We start from the raw sequence: 13,319 nt of genomic DNA, 5'->3' as shown, positions 1-13,319 counted from the left end.
CCTGAATCGAATTCTCCGTGATATTTTTATTACCGTCTCCAGCTGAGAAGAGAGTAGTGCTATTTGCGGGGCTATTTTCTCCCCCCATTGTGTGAGGTGTAAAAAATAACTGCAGTCAGAGATGCTGCCTGGCAGGCAGGCTGTGACTCACCCACACTCACTTCTATCTTTATGAATGAGCCTGTTAATGTACTGGCTACGTCCCAAATGACACCCTATTCCCTATATTAGTGCACTACTTTTGACCAGAGCCCTACGGGGTTATAGGACAGGCTGGTCAAAAGAAGTGCACTAAATAGGGAATAGGGGGCCATTTGGGACACACAGGGTGGATGGATGTCCCAGAGGGAAAGAGGTCATACGTGATTTTATAAATGGAACACATTGATCCAGCCATTGTACAGATTCTATCCAACAACCATTTGCACAGGTGCAGTTTGCTCATTGTTAGTCAGAAGGAAACACATGACAAAAACAAAGTTCAGTTAAGAAATCGTCGAATCATTACAAGACTAATCCTAGTTTATATTTTTATATAGATAGATATATAGATAGATCTCTTTGACAAGTTCAATTACAATACGACCACGCGTGGATAATGCGTTTAAAATAATCGACGACACAACGTTTGACAAAGTATTTCCATTGTGGTTCTCTAAAATAAATGGTTCAAAATGTACAAACATCAACATGGTAGTCCTAGGCTACTCAGTAGACCTAGCCTTCTGGGCGTACTTGGGTTTCTCAACACAAAACAAAGGACAGGGCAACATTGTCATATCCTAGAGCAGGACTCCCTCCTAAACTGAGTTAGATGATGCCAGATGATGGTGATGCCAGATGATGGTTTGATGATTGTGATGCCAGTAGGCCTATGGTCTCAAGAGTCTTCCCAAGTACCCCTTGTGGATAGGCCAAGTACCCCTGGTTGGGAACCACTGATGTACCCTAAAGCAGGGAGACAGAGTAGGGGAAGACACCCTATTCCCTGTCAAGTGCACTAATTTTGATCAGGGGCCCATAGGGTCAAAAGTGGTGCGCCACAATATAGGGAATAGGGTGTGGTTTGGGACACAAACCCAGTCTATTTGAATAAAACAAATGTAATAAACAGCATTCCCTCCTAGGGCCTGATATAACCGCTTTATGACACAGACAGATCGATTCAATGCAAGAAAACGCAAATTCCACAATATTTTTTGACGAGACAGGAGGGAGCAGCATGTCCTACAAACCTCCCCCCGCCGTAGCAAGGCATTACATTTTCTGTGAAAAGGGATTTAAACAATAAAGACTTTTAAAAAATAGGTCACTGACTAGAGAAAAGAGACAGGAGAAAAAACATACACAGACTCCAAACCGTAACCTGACTGTGGCCGTAAGAATATCCATTTTTAAGATAGAATCGTTTAGAAGGGAATTACATCAAATGTTATTGGACATGATAGTAATCTGAGCTGAGTTTGTCTGTGGTAGCGGCAGTTGGTGACATGGACATGGCCCTATCCGGATTACATTTCCTCTGCCTGTGAGAGCGTGACAAGCTCCTCTGTCGCTGGTGGCCGACGGAGAGCCAAGCCAAATGCACAGTGACACAACCCATAGTAATCTCCCCTGGCCCTTTGCTAAACGTTTACCTGTAGATGACAGAGAAAGGGAAGCTGGAATGCGACATGGCTGGCTTAGCTTACCACTAGCAAAAAATACATCAAATATCCATGTAGCATAAACCCAATGAAAACCCTTGAAAAATGCTATAAAAACGACAAACGAACATTAAAGCAAAAATTGACTGGCCATACGGCAGTTAGGGTGAACGCCAGATGGGCCGGTCCATCTTTAGCTCAGTGGGCTGGTCTAAATTGGGGGTTTTGCAGAGAATGCTCATTATTTGGCTAATAATGGGGACCTCAAGGAAAGACATTTGCTGGTGTTTATTGCCTAGGCACATTTCCGCTCCCAGTGAGAAACCATACAAATGGCCTTGTAAAGCACTAAGCCTATACAGTATACAAACCCATAGATGTGGCAACAACTGTTAGGTAAGAATCGTCCTCCAAGGAGAAGGGGGCATAAAGAACACTTAGAGTAGGGAGCGTAATTCTTCCCAGTCACCTTCAGCCTTCACCTATCTAATGAGCCCCATTAGAATGATGGCCACGCATTGTACCATTCTCAGGCGAAGAGCAAACAGGATGCCATTTATTCTCATTCATTCCTGATGTCCTTCAACGTCAGATAATGCTTTACAAAAATATGAAACCCGGTGCAAAGCGACAATGATAAACCTCTAAAGAAAACAAGATAAATACACATCGTTTATAATCCTCTCTAAATAAGCTTGGCAGGAGAGTACAGCACATCCCAGGAAAGGAATGAATGGTTGTATGTGTATGTGTGTTGGTCAATGTCAATGGAGTAAATGTACTGCGCCTGAGTGTGTACAGCACTAGTACATGACACACAGAGGACATTGTGTCCTTGGTTGAGTGTCTGTTTAAAGCCACACGGCTGCCGTGCTACGATGTTATGTTCCGTCAGAGGCAGTGTCCCAAATGGCACCCTATCCCCTACATAATGCATTACTTTTTGACCAGAGCCCTATGGGCCCTGATGAAAAGTAGTGTCCTATGAAACAAATAGAGTACCAATTTAGAACACAGCCAGGTAGTATGTGCCTGGGTGGTCTGGGGGGACTGGGACTACCTTTCTCATGCTCCACTGCTTCTCTCTCTCCAGTCTCTCAGTGATCAATGACATGGTCTGTGACGTCAGTAGCCCATGCTGGAGTATTAATGCTGTTTCACAGTGGTTAATGCTATTTCACACCAGTGTGCATCTGTGTACACACTCTCCTGACCTCAGATGCCACCGTGGATTATCCCAGGTGACAGGCGCTGTACACTGTGGCGCCGTGTTATTCTCCTCTCCTGTCCATCCCCCTCTTCCCTCCTCTCCTGTTCATCCCCCTGTTCCTCTCCTCATCGCTCCTATCCTGTCCACCCCCCCTTCCCTCCTCTCCTGTCCATCCCCCTCTTCCTTGTCTCGTCGCTCCTCTCCTGTCCATCCCCCTCTTCCCTCCTCTCCCGTCCATCCCCCTCTTCCTTTTCTCATCGCTCCTCTCCTGTCCATCCCCCCCTTCCCTCCTCTCCCGTCCATCCCCCTCTTCCTTTTCTCATCGCTCCTCTCCTGTCCATCCCCCTCTTCCCTCCTCTCCTGTCCATCCCCCCCTTCCCTCCTCTCCTGTCCATCCCCCTCTTCCTCTCCTCATCGCTCCTCTCCTGTCCATCCCCCTCTTCCCTCCTCTCCTCTCCTGTCCACCCTCCCCCCTTCCCTTCCCTTCCCTCCTCTCCTGTCCACCCTCCCCTTCCCTCCTCTCCTGTCCATCCCCCTCTTCCTCTCCTCATCGCTCCTCTCCTGTCCATCCCCCTCTTCCTTCCTGTCCACCCCCCCTTCCCTCCTCTCCTGTCCATCCTCTCTTCCTCTCCTCATCGCTCCACTCTTGTCCATCCCCCTCTTCCTCTCCTCATCTCTCCTCTCCTGTCCATCCCCCCCTTCCCTCCTCTCCCGTCCATCCCCCTCTTCCTTTTCTCATCGCTCCTCTCCTGTCCATCCCCCTCTTCCCTCCTCTCCTGTCCATCCCCCTCTTCCTCTCCTCATCTCTCCTCTTCTGTCCATCCCCGTCTTCCTCTCCTCATCCCTCCTCTCCTGTCCATCCCCCTCTTCCCTCCTCTCCTGTCCATCCCCCTCTTCCTCTCCTCATCTCTCCTCTTCTGTCCATCCCCGTCTTCCTCTCCTCATCTCTCCTCTTCTGTCCATCCCCCTCTTCCTCTCCTCATCTCTCCTCTTCTGTCCATCCCCGTCTTCCTCTCCTCATCCCTCCTCTCCTGTCCATCCCCCTCTTCCCTCCTCTCCTGTCCACCCCCCTCTTCCTCTCCTCATCTCTCCTCTTCTGTCCATCCCCGTCTTCCTCTCCTCATCTCTCCTCTTCTGTCCATCCCCCTCTTCCTCTCCTCATCTCTCCTCTTCTGTCCATCCCCGTCTTCCTCTCCTCATCCCTCCTCTCCTGTCCATCCCCCTCTTCCCTCCTCTCCTGTCCACCCCCCTCTTCCTCTCCTCATCTCTCCTCTTCTGTCCATCCCCGTCTTCCTCTCCTCATCTCTCCTCTTCTGTCCATTCCACTGTTCCTCTCCTCATCTTTACGTAGCACAGGCAGGCCTTCATTAGGCATGCAGTATTGACCGCAGCAAGAAAATAAGTAAAATTATAATTCCGAATCTATTCCTTCTATAGCTTTATTCATGACATAAAGAATCTCAAAGCGCTTTTTAAAAGGTTAAACAACAACAACAACATCCTTCATGATAGGGTCGGGAAAGTCCGTGGCTTGAGTGGTCATCGGAGGAAGGTGGTCATGACATAAGGGGGAGAGGTGAGAATGAGAGATGGGGATAGAGAGAGGGACAGAATGGGAGAGGGAGGAAAGGCCGGTAAGAGAGTGAGGGGCTGGAGAAGAGAGTGAGGGGAATGGGAGAAAGAGGAGGGGAAGAGAAAGAAAGGAGAGAGAGAATAGAATAGAGAAACGGCTGACATAAGAGAAAGAGAGTGTGAGGGGTGAGCTAGAGAAAGAAATGTGGTTGATGGCCAAATAACACCCCAGGGTCCTCTCCAACACCCCCCTCTCTTTCTCTCTCTTAATATCACTAAAGTTTGTGCATATTTCATTAACTAATATCCTGAAGCCTTTTCTCTAACGGTACTGCCATCATTATAAGATGCCTGCCCTGCGTGTTGCCTGCCTTGTCATTTGTAATCTGGCATCGTCCTTGCATTAGCAGGCCACAGTGGATCTAGGACCATAAATCAAGATTCTCGTATTGTTTCACCTCGAGCAAATGTTCCGGATTGTTCCGAAGTCGAATGTAAAGCCTTATTGCGAGCAGAGCGAGTACAGTGTGCTAGCTCTGAAGTGCGAGCCTGTAAAATGTATTTTTATGCGCTGTGGTAAGGTCCCCTTAACCTTCATCAATCCAGCCGGAGATTTTTTATTCTATAAATGAGCAGAGCCATATGGCCATTTCAGCACTGCCCATGCATAATGAAATAGATAATGAGGACAGCTCTCTAAAGTCCAGACATTTGAATATTTTACATTCATATCGAACATAATTGGGTGACAGTGATTGATTGTTGAGGCTATTTTTACAGGGGAAACGAGAGGTCTGTCTTGGTTTGAATCTGGGGTTGTGTCTGTAATGGAATCCTATTCCCTATATAGTACACTACTTTTAACCAGAGCCCTTTCTCTTTTCTCTCTCCCCCCTCTCTATCTATATCTACTGTATATATCTCTCTTCCCCTCTGTCACTCTCTCTCTCTCTCACTGTTTTTCTCTGTTTTGTTAACTCCAGTGTATCTCGGACTCCTTGGTATTGCTCTGAGGTGATAGAGGAAAGGAGGGCAGACAGTGCTAGTTTGTTGTCAGTGGTGAGTGTGATTTGGGCTAGGAGACACTGCCATAGGAGGAGAAGCCTGTAGAGTTGATTAAAGCTGTGCGGTCAGACAGAGGGGCTCAAGGGCCCGTAAGGGGATACTGATGTGAGAGACCAGTGGCCTCAGGGAGACACAGCCTATCTCCATTTAACTCTGGCTCGCCTCGCGTGTACTGCCCAGATCTGGGCTACGACTAAACACAAACAAACAAAGACGCGCACACACACACACACACACACATGCAAGCACGCACCAGGGTTTCATATGACATTGAAGCCAGTAGCCTATTTCTCTGATGTTCTATTGGTTTTCAAATCAACTTTATTTTATTGTCCAGTAGCCAAAGGCACAATCCTAGTCATATGTGCAACTCATTCTAGTTGTTGCATCTTTAGATCGCCCCTATTTCTACATTTCTAAATTAAATTTGATCTCTGTCACATGAAACCGCTCGCATGTGCAGTGCGCTTTTGACAACTGTGTGTTCCGCTAATTACATTATGTGAAGAACATTCGCGCGTAGCCTACTGCCGCGAGCGCATTGCTACGCAGCTATAATGTGAAGGACTAATAGTTTATCAACATTTTAAGCTAAACGTTCTGATCTGTTGCATCTGACTCAATGCTTTTTAAAGTTATTCTTTCTCGCACAGAACAACAAGCTGACTAATAGAATAGGTCAACTTTAAAATGGTTGCATGTTACGTTTATATTTTTGTTCAGTATAAATACAATTGCACAATGAGCACTTGTTGTCTCTCAAATACATCATTACACTTGTTGGTTAGCTAGCTAGCGAATTTGAGCCATATTAGCAAATTAGAATTTGAGCCACATGGCAGCTTCTTGTCAATGCTGCTAGATTTCTGAACGTTCATTTTCGTGACGTTGTCAGCCAACCTGTCTGTGTAGTGCACTACTTTTGACCAGGGCCCATAGGGTACTCTAAACTCTTAGAGAAAAAGTGCTATCTAGAACCAAAAAGGGTTCTTCGTCTGTCCCCAATAAGAGAACCCTTTGAAGAACCCTTGTTGATTCCAGGTAGAACCCCTTTTGGTTCCAGGTAGAACCATTTCCACAGAGGGTTTGACATGGAACCAAAAAGGGGTCTACCTGGAACCAAAAAGGGTTCTCCTATGGTGACAGCTGAAGGACCCTTTTGGAAACCTATTTTCTAAGAGTGTAGGGCTCTGGTAAAAAAAAAAAAAGTACACTACTGAGGGAATAGGGTGCCATTTGTGATGTAGCCCTGGTCGGTCTGCATGTAAAGAGGCAATCAGGCCAGCATATAGCCGGATGTTTCACAGAGAGAGCCCCTTCTTGCTCACTAATTAAAAAGATAAGTCGCTAGCAGATAACCTGGCATGGATTACCCCAGCCACTTTACATGATAGACGAGCTGTAAAAATAGCTGCTCAATGATCTGGCATCTCGCCGAAAAGAGAGAGAGAGAGAAGAGAGAAAGAGAGAAGAGAGAGAGGGCTCAGGTCAGGGGAAGTGCAATCTCAGTGACAGTAATGGTTTATAAGACGGTAATTCACAAGCACCTGCCTAGCGCACCGTTAATACGTTATATACAGTAAACACTTACTGTACAGAGGTAATACAGTCTATGTGCCCTATTGGGGTCTGGTCAAGTGCACTAAAGGGAATAGGTTGCCATTTGGAACGTAAGCAAGCCATAATAAAATGAAATACAAAAGCCATAAGACTGTTAAATAGTTAATTAAATGGTTACCCGGACTATCTGCATTGACCCCATCTTGCATTGACTCTATGCACACTCATAAGACTATATATAGACTATATACACACTTATTCGCACACACTAAATCAAATCAAATGTTATTTGTCACATGCGCCGAATACAACAGGTGTTACCGTGAAATGCTTACTTACAAGCCCTTAACCAACAATGCAGTTCAAGAAATAGAGTTAAGAAAATATTTACTAAATAAACTGAAGTGAAAATTCAAAAAATTATAATAAAAAATAAACACAAAAAAATGACATAACAATAACGAGGCTAAATACAGGGGGTCAGGGTGGGGTCAATGCAAATAGTCTGGGTGGCCATTTGATTAATTGTTCAGCAGACTTATGGCTTGGGGGTAGAAGCTGTTAAGGAGCTCTTGGTCCTAGATATGGCGCTCCGGTACCTCTTGCAGTGAAGTAGCAGAGAAAACAGTCTATAACTTGTGTGACTGGGATCTTTGACAATTTTTTGGGCCTTGTTCTGACAAATCCTAATATATAGGTCCTGGATGTCAGGAAGCTTGCCCCCAGTGATGTACTGGGCCGTATGCACTACCCTCTGTAGTGCCTTATGGTCAGATACCGAGCAGTTGCCATACCAGGCGGTGATGCAACTGGTCAGGATGCTCTCGATGGTGCAGCTGGGAATCCATGCCAAATCTTTTCAGTCTCCTGACGGGGAAAAAGTGTTGTTGTGCGCTCTTCACAACTGTCTTGGTGTGTTTGGACCATGATAGTTCGTTGGTGATGTGGACACTCGACCCGCCTGTTCAACCCTCCTTTTCCTATAGTCCACAATCAGCTCCTTTGTCTTGCTCAATTTGAGGGAGAGGTTGTTGTCCACACTGCCAGGTTTCTGACCGCCTCTGACCGTCTCATCGTTGTCGGTGATCAGGTCTACCAGTGTTGTGTTGTCAGCAAACTTAATGATGGTGTTGGAGTGGTGCTTGGCCACGCAGTCGTGGGTGAACAGGGAGTACAGGAGGGGACTAAACATGCACCTCTGAGGGGCCCCAGTATTGAGGATCAGCGTGGCAGATGTGTTGTTGTTGCCTACCCTGACCACCTGCGGGGCGGCCCGTCAGGATGTCCAGGATCCAGTTGTAGAGGGAGGTGTTTAGTCCCAGGTTCCTTAGCTTAGTGATGAGCTTTGTGGGCACTATGGTGTTGAACGCTGAGCTGTAGTCAATGAATAGCATTCTCACATAGGAGCTCCTTTTGTCCAGGTGGGAAAGGGCAGAATGGAGTGCGATTGAAATTGCATCATCTGAGGATCTGTTTGGGCAGTATGCGAATTGGAGTGGGTCTAGGGTTTCAAAGCACTTCATGGATACCGACATGAGTGCTATGGGGCGGTAATAATTTAGGCAGGTTACCTTCCCTTTCTTGGCCACAGGGACTATGGTGGTCTGTTTGAAACATGTAGGTATTACAGACTCCGTCATGGAGAGGTTGAAAATGTCAGTGAAGACATTTGCTAGTTGGTCAGCGCATGCTTTGAGTACACGATCTGGTAATACATCTGGCCCCACGTCTTTGTGAATGTTGACCTGTTTAACTAGGGTTGGGGGCAGCATTCGGAATTTTGGATGAAAAGCATGCCCAAATTAAACTGTCTGCTACTCAGTCCCAGAAGATGGGAGATGCATATAATTAGTAGATTTGGATAGAAAACCCTCTAAAGGTTCCAAAACTGTTAAAATAATGTCCGTGAGTATAACAGAACTGATATAGCAGGCGAAAACCCGAGGAAAGTCCAACCAGGAAGTACTATTATTTTGAAAGGCTGTTTTTCCATTGAAAGACTATCCACCATACTAAGATTTAGGACCCAGTTCATGAGCTCTGTGCCTTCCTCTACATGTGACCAGTCTTTAGGCATTGTTTCAGCGTTTTACTCTGAAAAATGAGGGAGATACACCACTTTCAATCAGTGAACAGTGGAAATTTCCATTCATCAGCCATGCGCCCTGATCCTGAACGCACCTTTCTTGTTTCTCCTTTCCTATTGACGAAGCTTTTGTCCGGTTGAAATATTATTGATTATTTATGACAAAAACAACCGGAGGGTTGAATTTAAACATTGTTTGTCATGTTTCTACTAACTTTTATTGTACTTTTTTTGACTTTTCGTCCTCCAATTAGTGCACACGCCTTCTGCATTTGGATAACTGGACAAAACGCGCAAACAACAAGGAGGTTTTTGGACATAAATGATGGACATTATCGAACAAAACAAAAATTTATTGTGGAACTGGGATTCCTGGGAGTGCATTCTGATGAAGATCATCAAAGTTAAGTGAATATTTATAATGCTATTTCTGACTTCTGTTGACACCAACATGGCGGATATCTCTTTGGGTTATTGCATTGTTTGCTTTTTCCGTAAAGTTTTTTTGAAATCTGACAAAGCGGTTGCATTAAGGAGAAGTATAACTTTAAATCTGTGAATAACACTTGTATCTTTTATCAATGTTTATTATGAGTATTTCTGTAAATTGATGTGGCTCTCTGCAAAATCACCGTCTGTTTTGGAACTACTGAACATAACGCGCCAATGTAAAATCAGATTTTTGGATATAAATATGAACTTTACCAAACAAAACATACATGTATTGTGTAACATGAAGTCCTATGAGTGTCAACTGATGAGGAACATCAAAGGTTAGTGATTAATTTTACCTATATTTCTGCTTTTTGTGACTCCTCTCTTTGGCTGGAAAAATGGCTGTGTTTTTCTGTGACTTGGCTCCGACCTAACATAATCGTTTGGTTTGCTTTCGTCGTAAAGCCTTTTTGAAATCGGACACTGTGGCTGGATTTACAACAAGTGTATCTTAAAAATTATGTAAAATACATGTATGTTTGAGGAATTTTAATTATGGGATTTCTGTTGTTTTGAATTTGGCGCCCTGCAGTTTCACTGGCTGTTGACGTACCCTAGTGAGGTTAAAGGTCTTCCTCACATCGGCTACGGAAAGCATGATCACACAGTCGTCCGGAACAGCTGGTGCTCTCATGCATGCTTCAGTGTTGCTTGCCTTGAAGTTAGCAGAAAAGGCATTTAGCTCGTCTGGTAGCTTGCGGCTGGGTTTCCCTTTTTAGTCTGTAATATTTTTCAAGCCCTGCCACATCCAACGAGCGTCAGAGACGGTGTAGTAGGATTCAATCTTAGTCCTACATTGACACTCTCACATAAAACCCACACACTCACATTCAATACAATACCAGTCAAAAGCTTGGATTCCAGGGTTTTTCTGTATTTTTACTATTTTCTACATTGTAGAATAATAGTGAAGACATCAAAACGATGAAATAAAACATATGGAATCATGTAACAACCCAAAAAGTGTTAAATATTATATTTGAGATTCTTTATTAAAGTAGCCACCCTTTGCCTTGACAGCTTTGCACACTCTTGGCATTCTCTCAACCAGCTTCATGAGGTAGTTTTAATTAACAGGTGTGCCTTGTTAAAAGTTCAATTGTGCAATTTCTTTCCTTCTTAATGCGTTTGAGCCAATCAGTTGTGTTGTGACATGGTAGGAGTGGTATACAGAGGATTGCCGTATTTGGCAAAAGACCAAGTCCATATTATGGCATGAACAGCTAAAATAAGCAAAGAGAAATGACAGTCCATCATTACTTTAAGACAACTTTGAAAACTTTTAAAACTTTGAAACTTTTAAAACTTTGAAAATTTCTCCAAGTAACAGACACATCTCAACATCAACTGTTCAGAGTAGGCCTTCATGGTCAAATTGCTGCAAAAGAAACCACTACTAAAGGACACCAATAAAAAGATGAGACTTGCTTGGGCCAAAAAACACAAGCAATGGACATTAGACCGGTGGAGATCTGTCCTTTGGTCTGATTAGTCCAAATTTGAGATTTTTTGTTCCAACGGCCATGTCTTTATGAGACGCAGAGTAAGTGAACGGAAGATCTCCGCATGGGTGGTTCTCACCGTGAAGCATGGAGGAGGAGGTGTGATGGTGGGGGGTGCTTTGCTGGTGACACTTTCAGTGATTTATTTTGATTTCAAGGCACACCAGCATGGCTACCACAGCATTCTGCGGCAATACTCCATCCCATCTTGTTTGTGCTTAGTGGGGCTATCATTTGTATTTCAACCGGACAATGACCCAACACACCTCCAGGCTGTGTAAGGGCTATTTGACCAAGAAGGAGAGTGATGTAGTGCTGCATCAAATGACCTGGCCTCCACAATCACCCGCCTCAACCCAATTAAGATGGTTTGGAATGAGTTGGACCGCAGAGTGAAGGAAAAACAGCCAACAAGTGCTCAGCATATGTGGGAACTCCTTCAAAACTGTTGAAAAGCATTCCAAGTGAAGCTGGTTGAGAGAATGCCAAGAGTGTACAAAGCTGTCATCAAGGCAAAGGGTGGCTACTTTGAAAAATATAAAATATATTTAGATTTTTTTAACACTTTTTTGCTTACTACAGTGCCTTGCAAAAGTATTCATCCCCCTTGGTGTTTTTCCCATTTTGATGCATGGATTTCATGTAATGAACATACACAAAATAGTCCAAAGTGGTGAAGTGAAATGATAAAAAAATACAAAAATAAAAATGGAAAAGTGGCATGTATACAGTATGTATTCACCCCCTTGCTATGAAGCCCCTAAATAAGATCTGGTGCAACCATTTACCTTCAGAAGTCACAAAATTAGTTAGATTGCACACAGGTGGACTTTATTTAAGTGTCACATGATCTCAGGATACCTGTTCTGAAAGGCCCCAGTCTGCCACACCACTAAGAAAGGGTCACCACCAAGCAAGCGGCACCATAAAGACCAAGGAGCTCTCCAAACAGGTTAGGGATTTGGAGAAGTACAGATCAGGGTTGAGGTATAAAAAAATATCTGAAACTTTGAACATCCCACGGAGCACCATTAAATCCATTATTAAAAAATGGAAAGAATATGACACCACAACAAACCCACCAAGAGAGGGCCGCCCACCAAAACTCACGGACCAGGAAAGGAGGGCATTAATCAGAGAGGCATCAAAGAGACCAAAGATAAACCCCGAAAGAGCTGCAAAGCTCCACAGCGGAGATTGGAGTATCTGTCCATAGGACCACTTTAAGCCGTACACTCCACAGAGTTGGCCTTTACGGAAGAGTGGCCAGAAAAAAAGGCATCGTTTTTTTTTATTAAGCAAACACGTTTGGTGTTTGCCAAAAGGCATGTAGGAGACTCCATAAACATATGGACGAAGCAATTCTGGTCAGATGAGACAAAAATGTAGCCTTTTGGCCATCAAGGAAAACGCTATGTCTGGCGCAAACCCTAAAATCTCTCATCACCCCGAGAACACCATCTCCACAGTGAAGAATGGTGGTGGCAGGATCATGCTGTTAGGAGGTTTTTCATCGTCAGGGACTGGGAAACTGGTCAGAATTGAAGGAATGATGAATGGCGCTAAATACAGAAAATTCTTGAGGGAAATTCTTGAGGGAAACCTGTTTCAGTCTTCCAGAGATTTGAGACTGGGACAGAGGTTCACCTTCCAGCAGGACAATGACCCTAAGCATACTGCTAAAGCAACACTTGAGTGGTTTAAGGGGAAACATTTACATGTCTTGGAATGGCCTAGTCAAAGCCCAGACCTCAATCCAATTGAGAATCTGTGGTATGACTTAAAGATTGCTGTACACCAGCGGAACCTATCCAACTTGAAGGAGCTGGAGCAGTTTTGCCTTGAAGAATGGGCAAAAATCCCAGTGGCTCGATGTGCCAAGCTTAGAGACTTACCCCAAGAGACTTTCAGCTTTAATTGCTGGAAAAGGTGGCTGTACATAGTATTGACTTCGGGGGGGGGGGGGGGAATTAATAGTTATGCATGCTCAAGTTCAGTTTTTTTGTCTTATTTCTTGTTTGTTTCACAAGAAAAAATATTTGCATCTTCAAAGTGGTAGGCATGTTGTGTAAATAACCCCCCCCAAAGAAATATTTTAATTCCAGGTTGTAAGGCAACATAATAGGAAGAATGCCAATTGACATGATGTGTTATTTCATAGTTTTGATGTCTTCAATATTATT

General features: G+C 44.4%; 1 protein-coding gene across 11 annotated transcripts in view; it reads right to left on the bottom strand.

Moving 5' to 3' along the window:
• The window catches only part of LOC129859397 (voltage-dependent L-type calcium channel subunit beta-2-like), a 100,259-nt gene that overhangs the window by 22,274 nt on the left and 64,666 nt on the right, over positions 1-13,319 (bottom strand). The window lies entirely within an intron of this gene.

Source organism: Salvelinus fontinalis, chromosome 7 (assembly GCF_029448725.1).
Source record: "Salvelinus fontinalis isolate EN_2023a chromosome 7, ASM2944872v1, whole genome shotgun sequence".
NCBI classification, from domain to species: domain Eukaryota; kingdom Metazoa; phylum Chordata; class Actinopteri; order Salmoniformes; family Salmonidae; genus Salvelinus; species Salvelinus fontinalis.
This window is presented reverse-complemented; position numbering and strand designations above follow the sequence as displayed.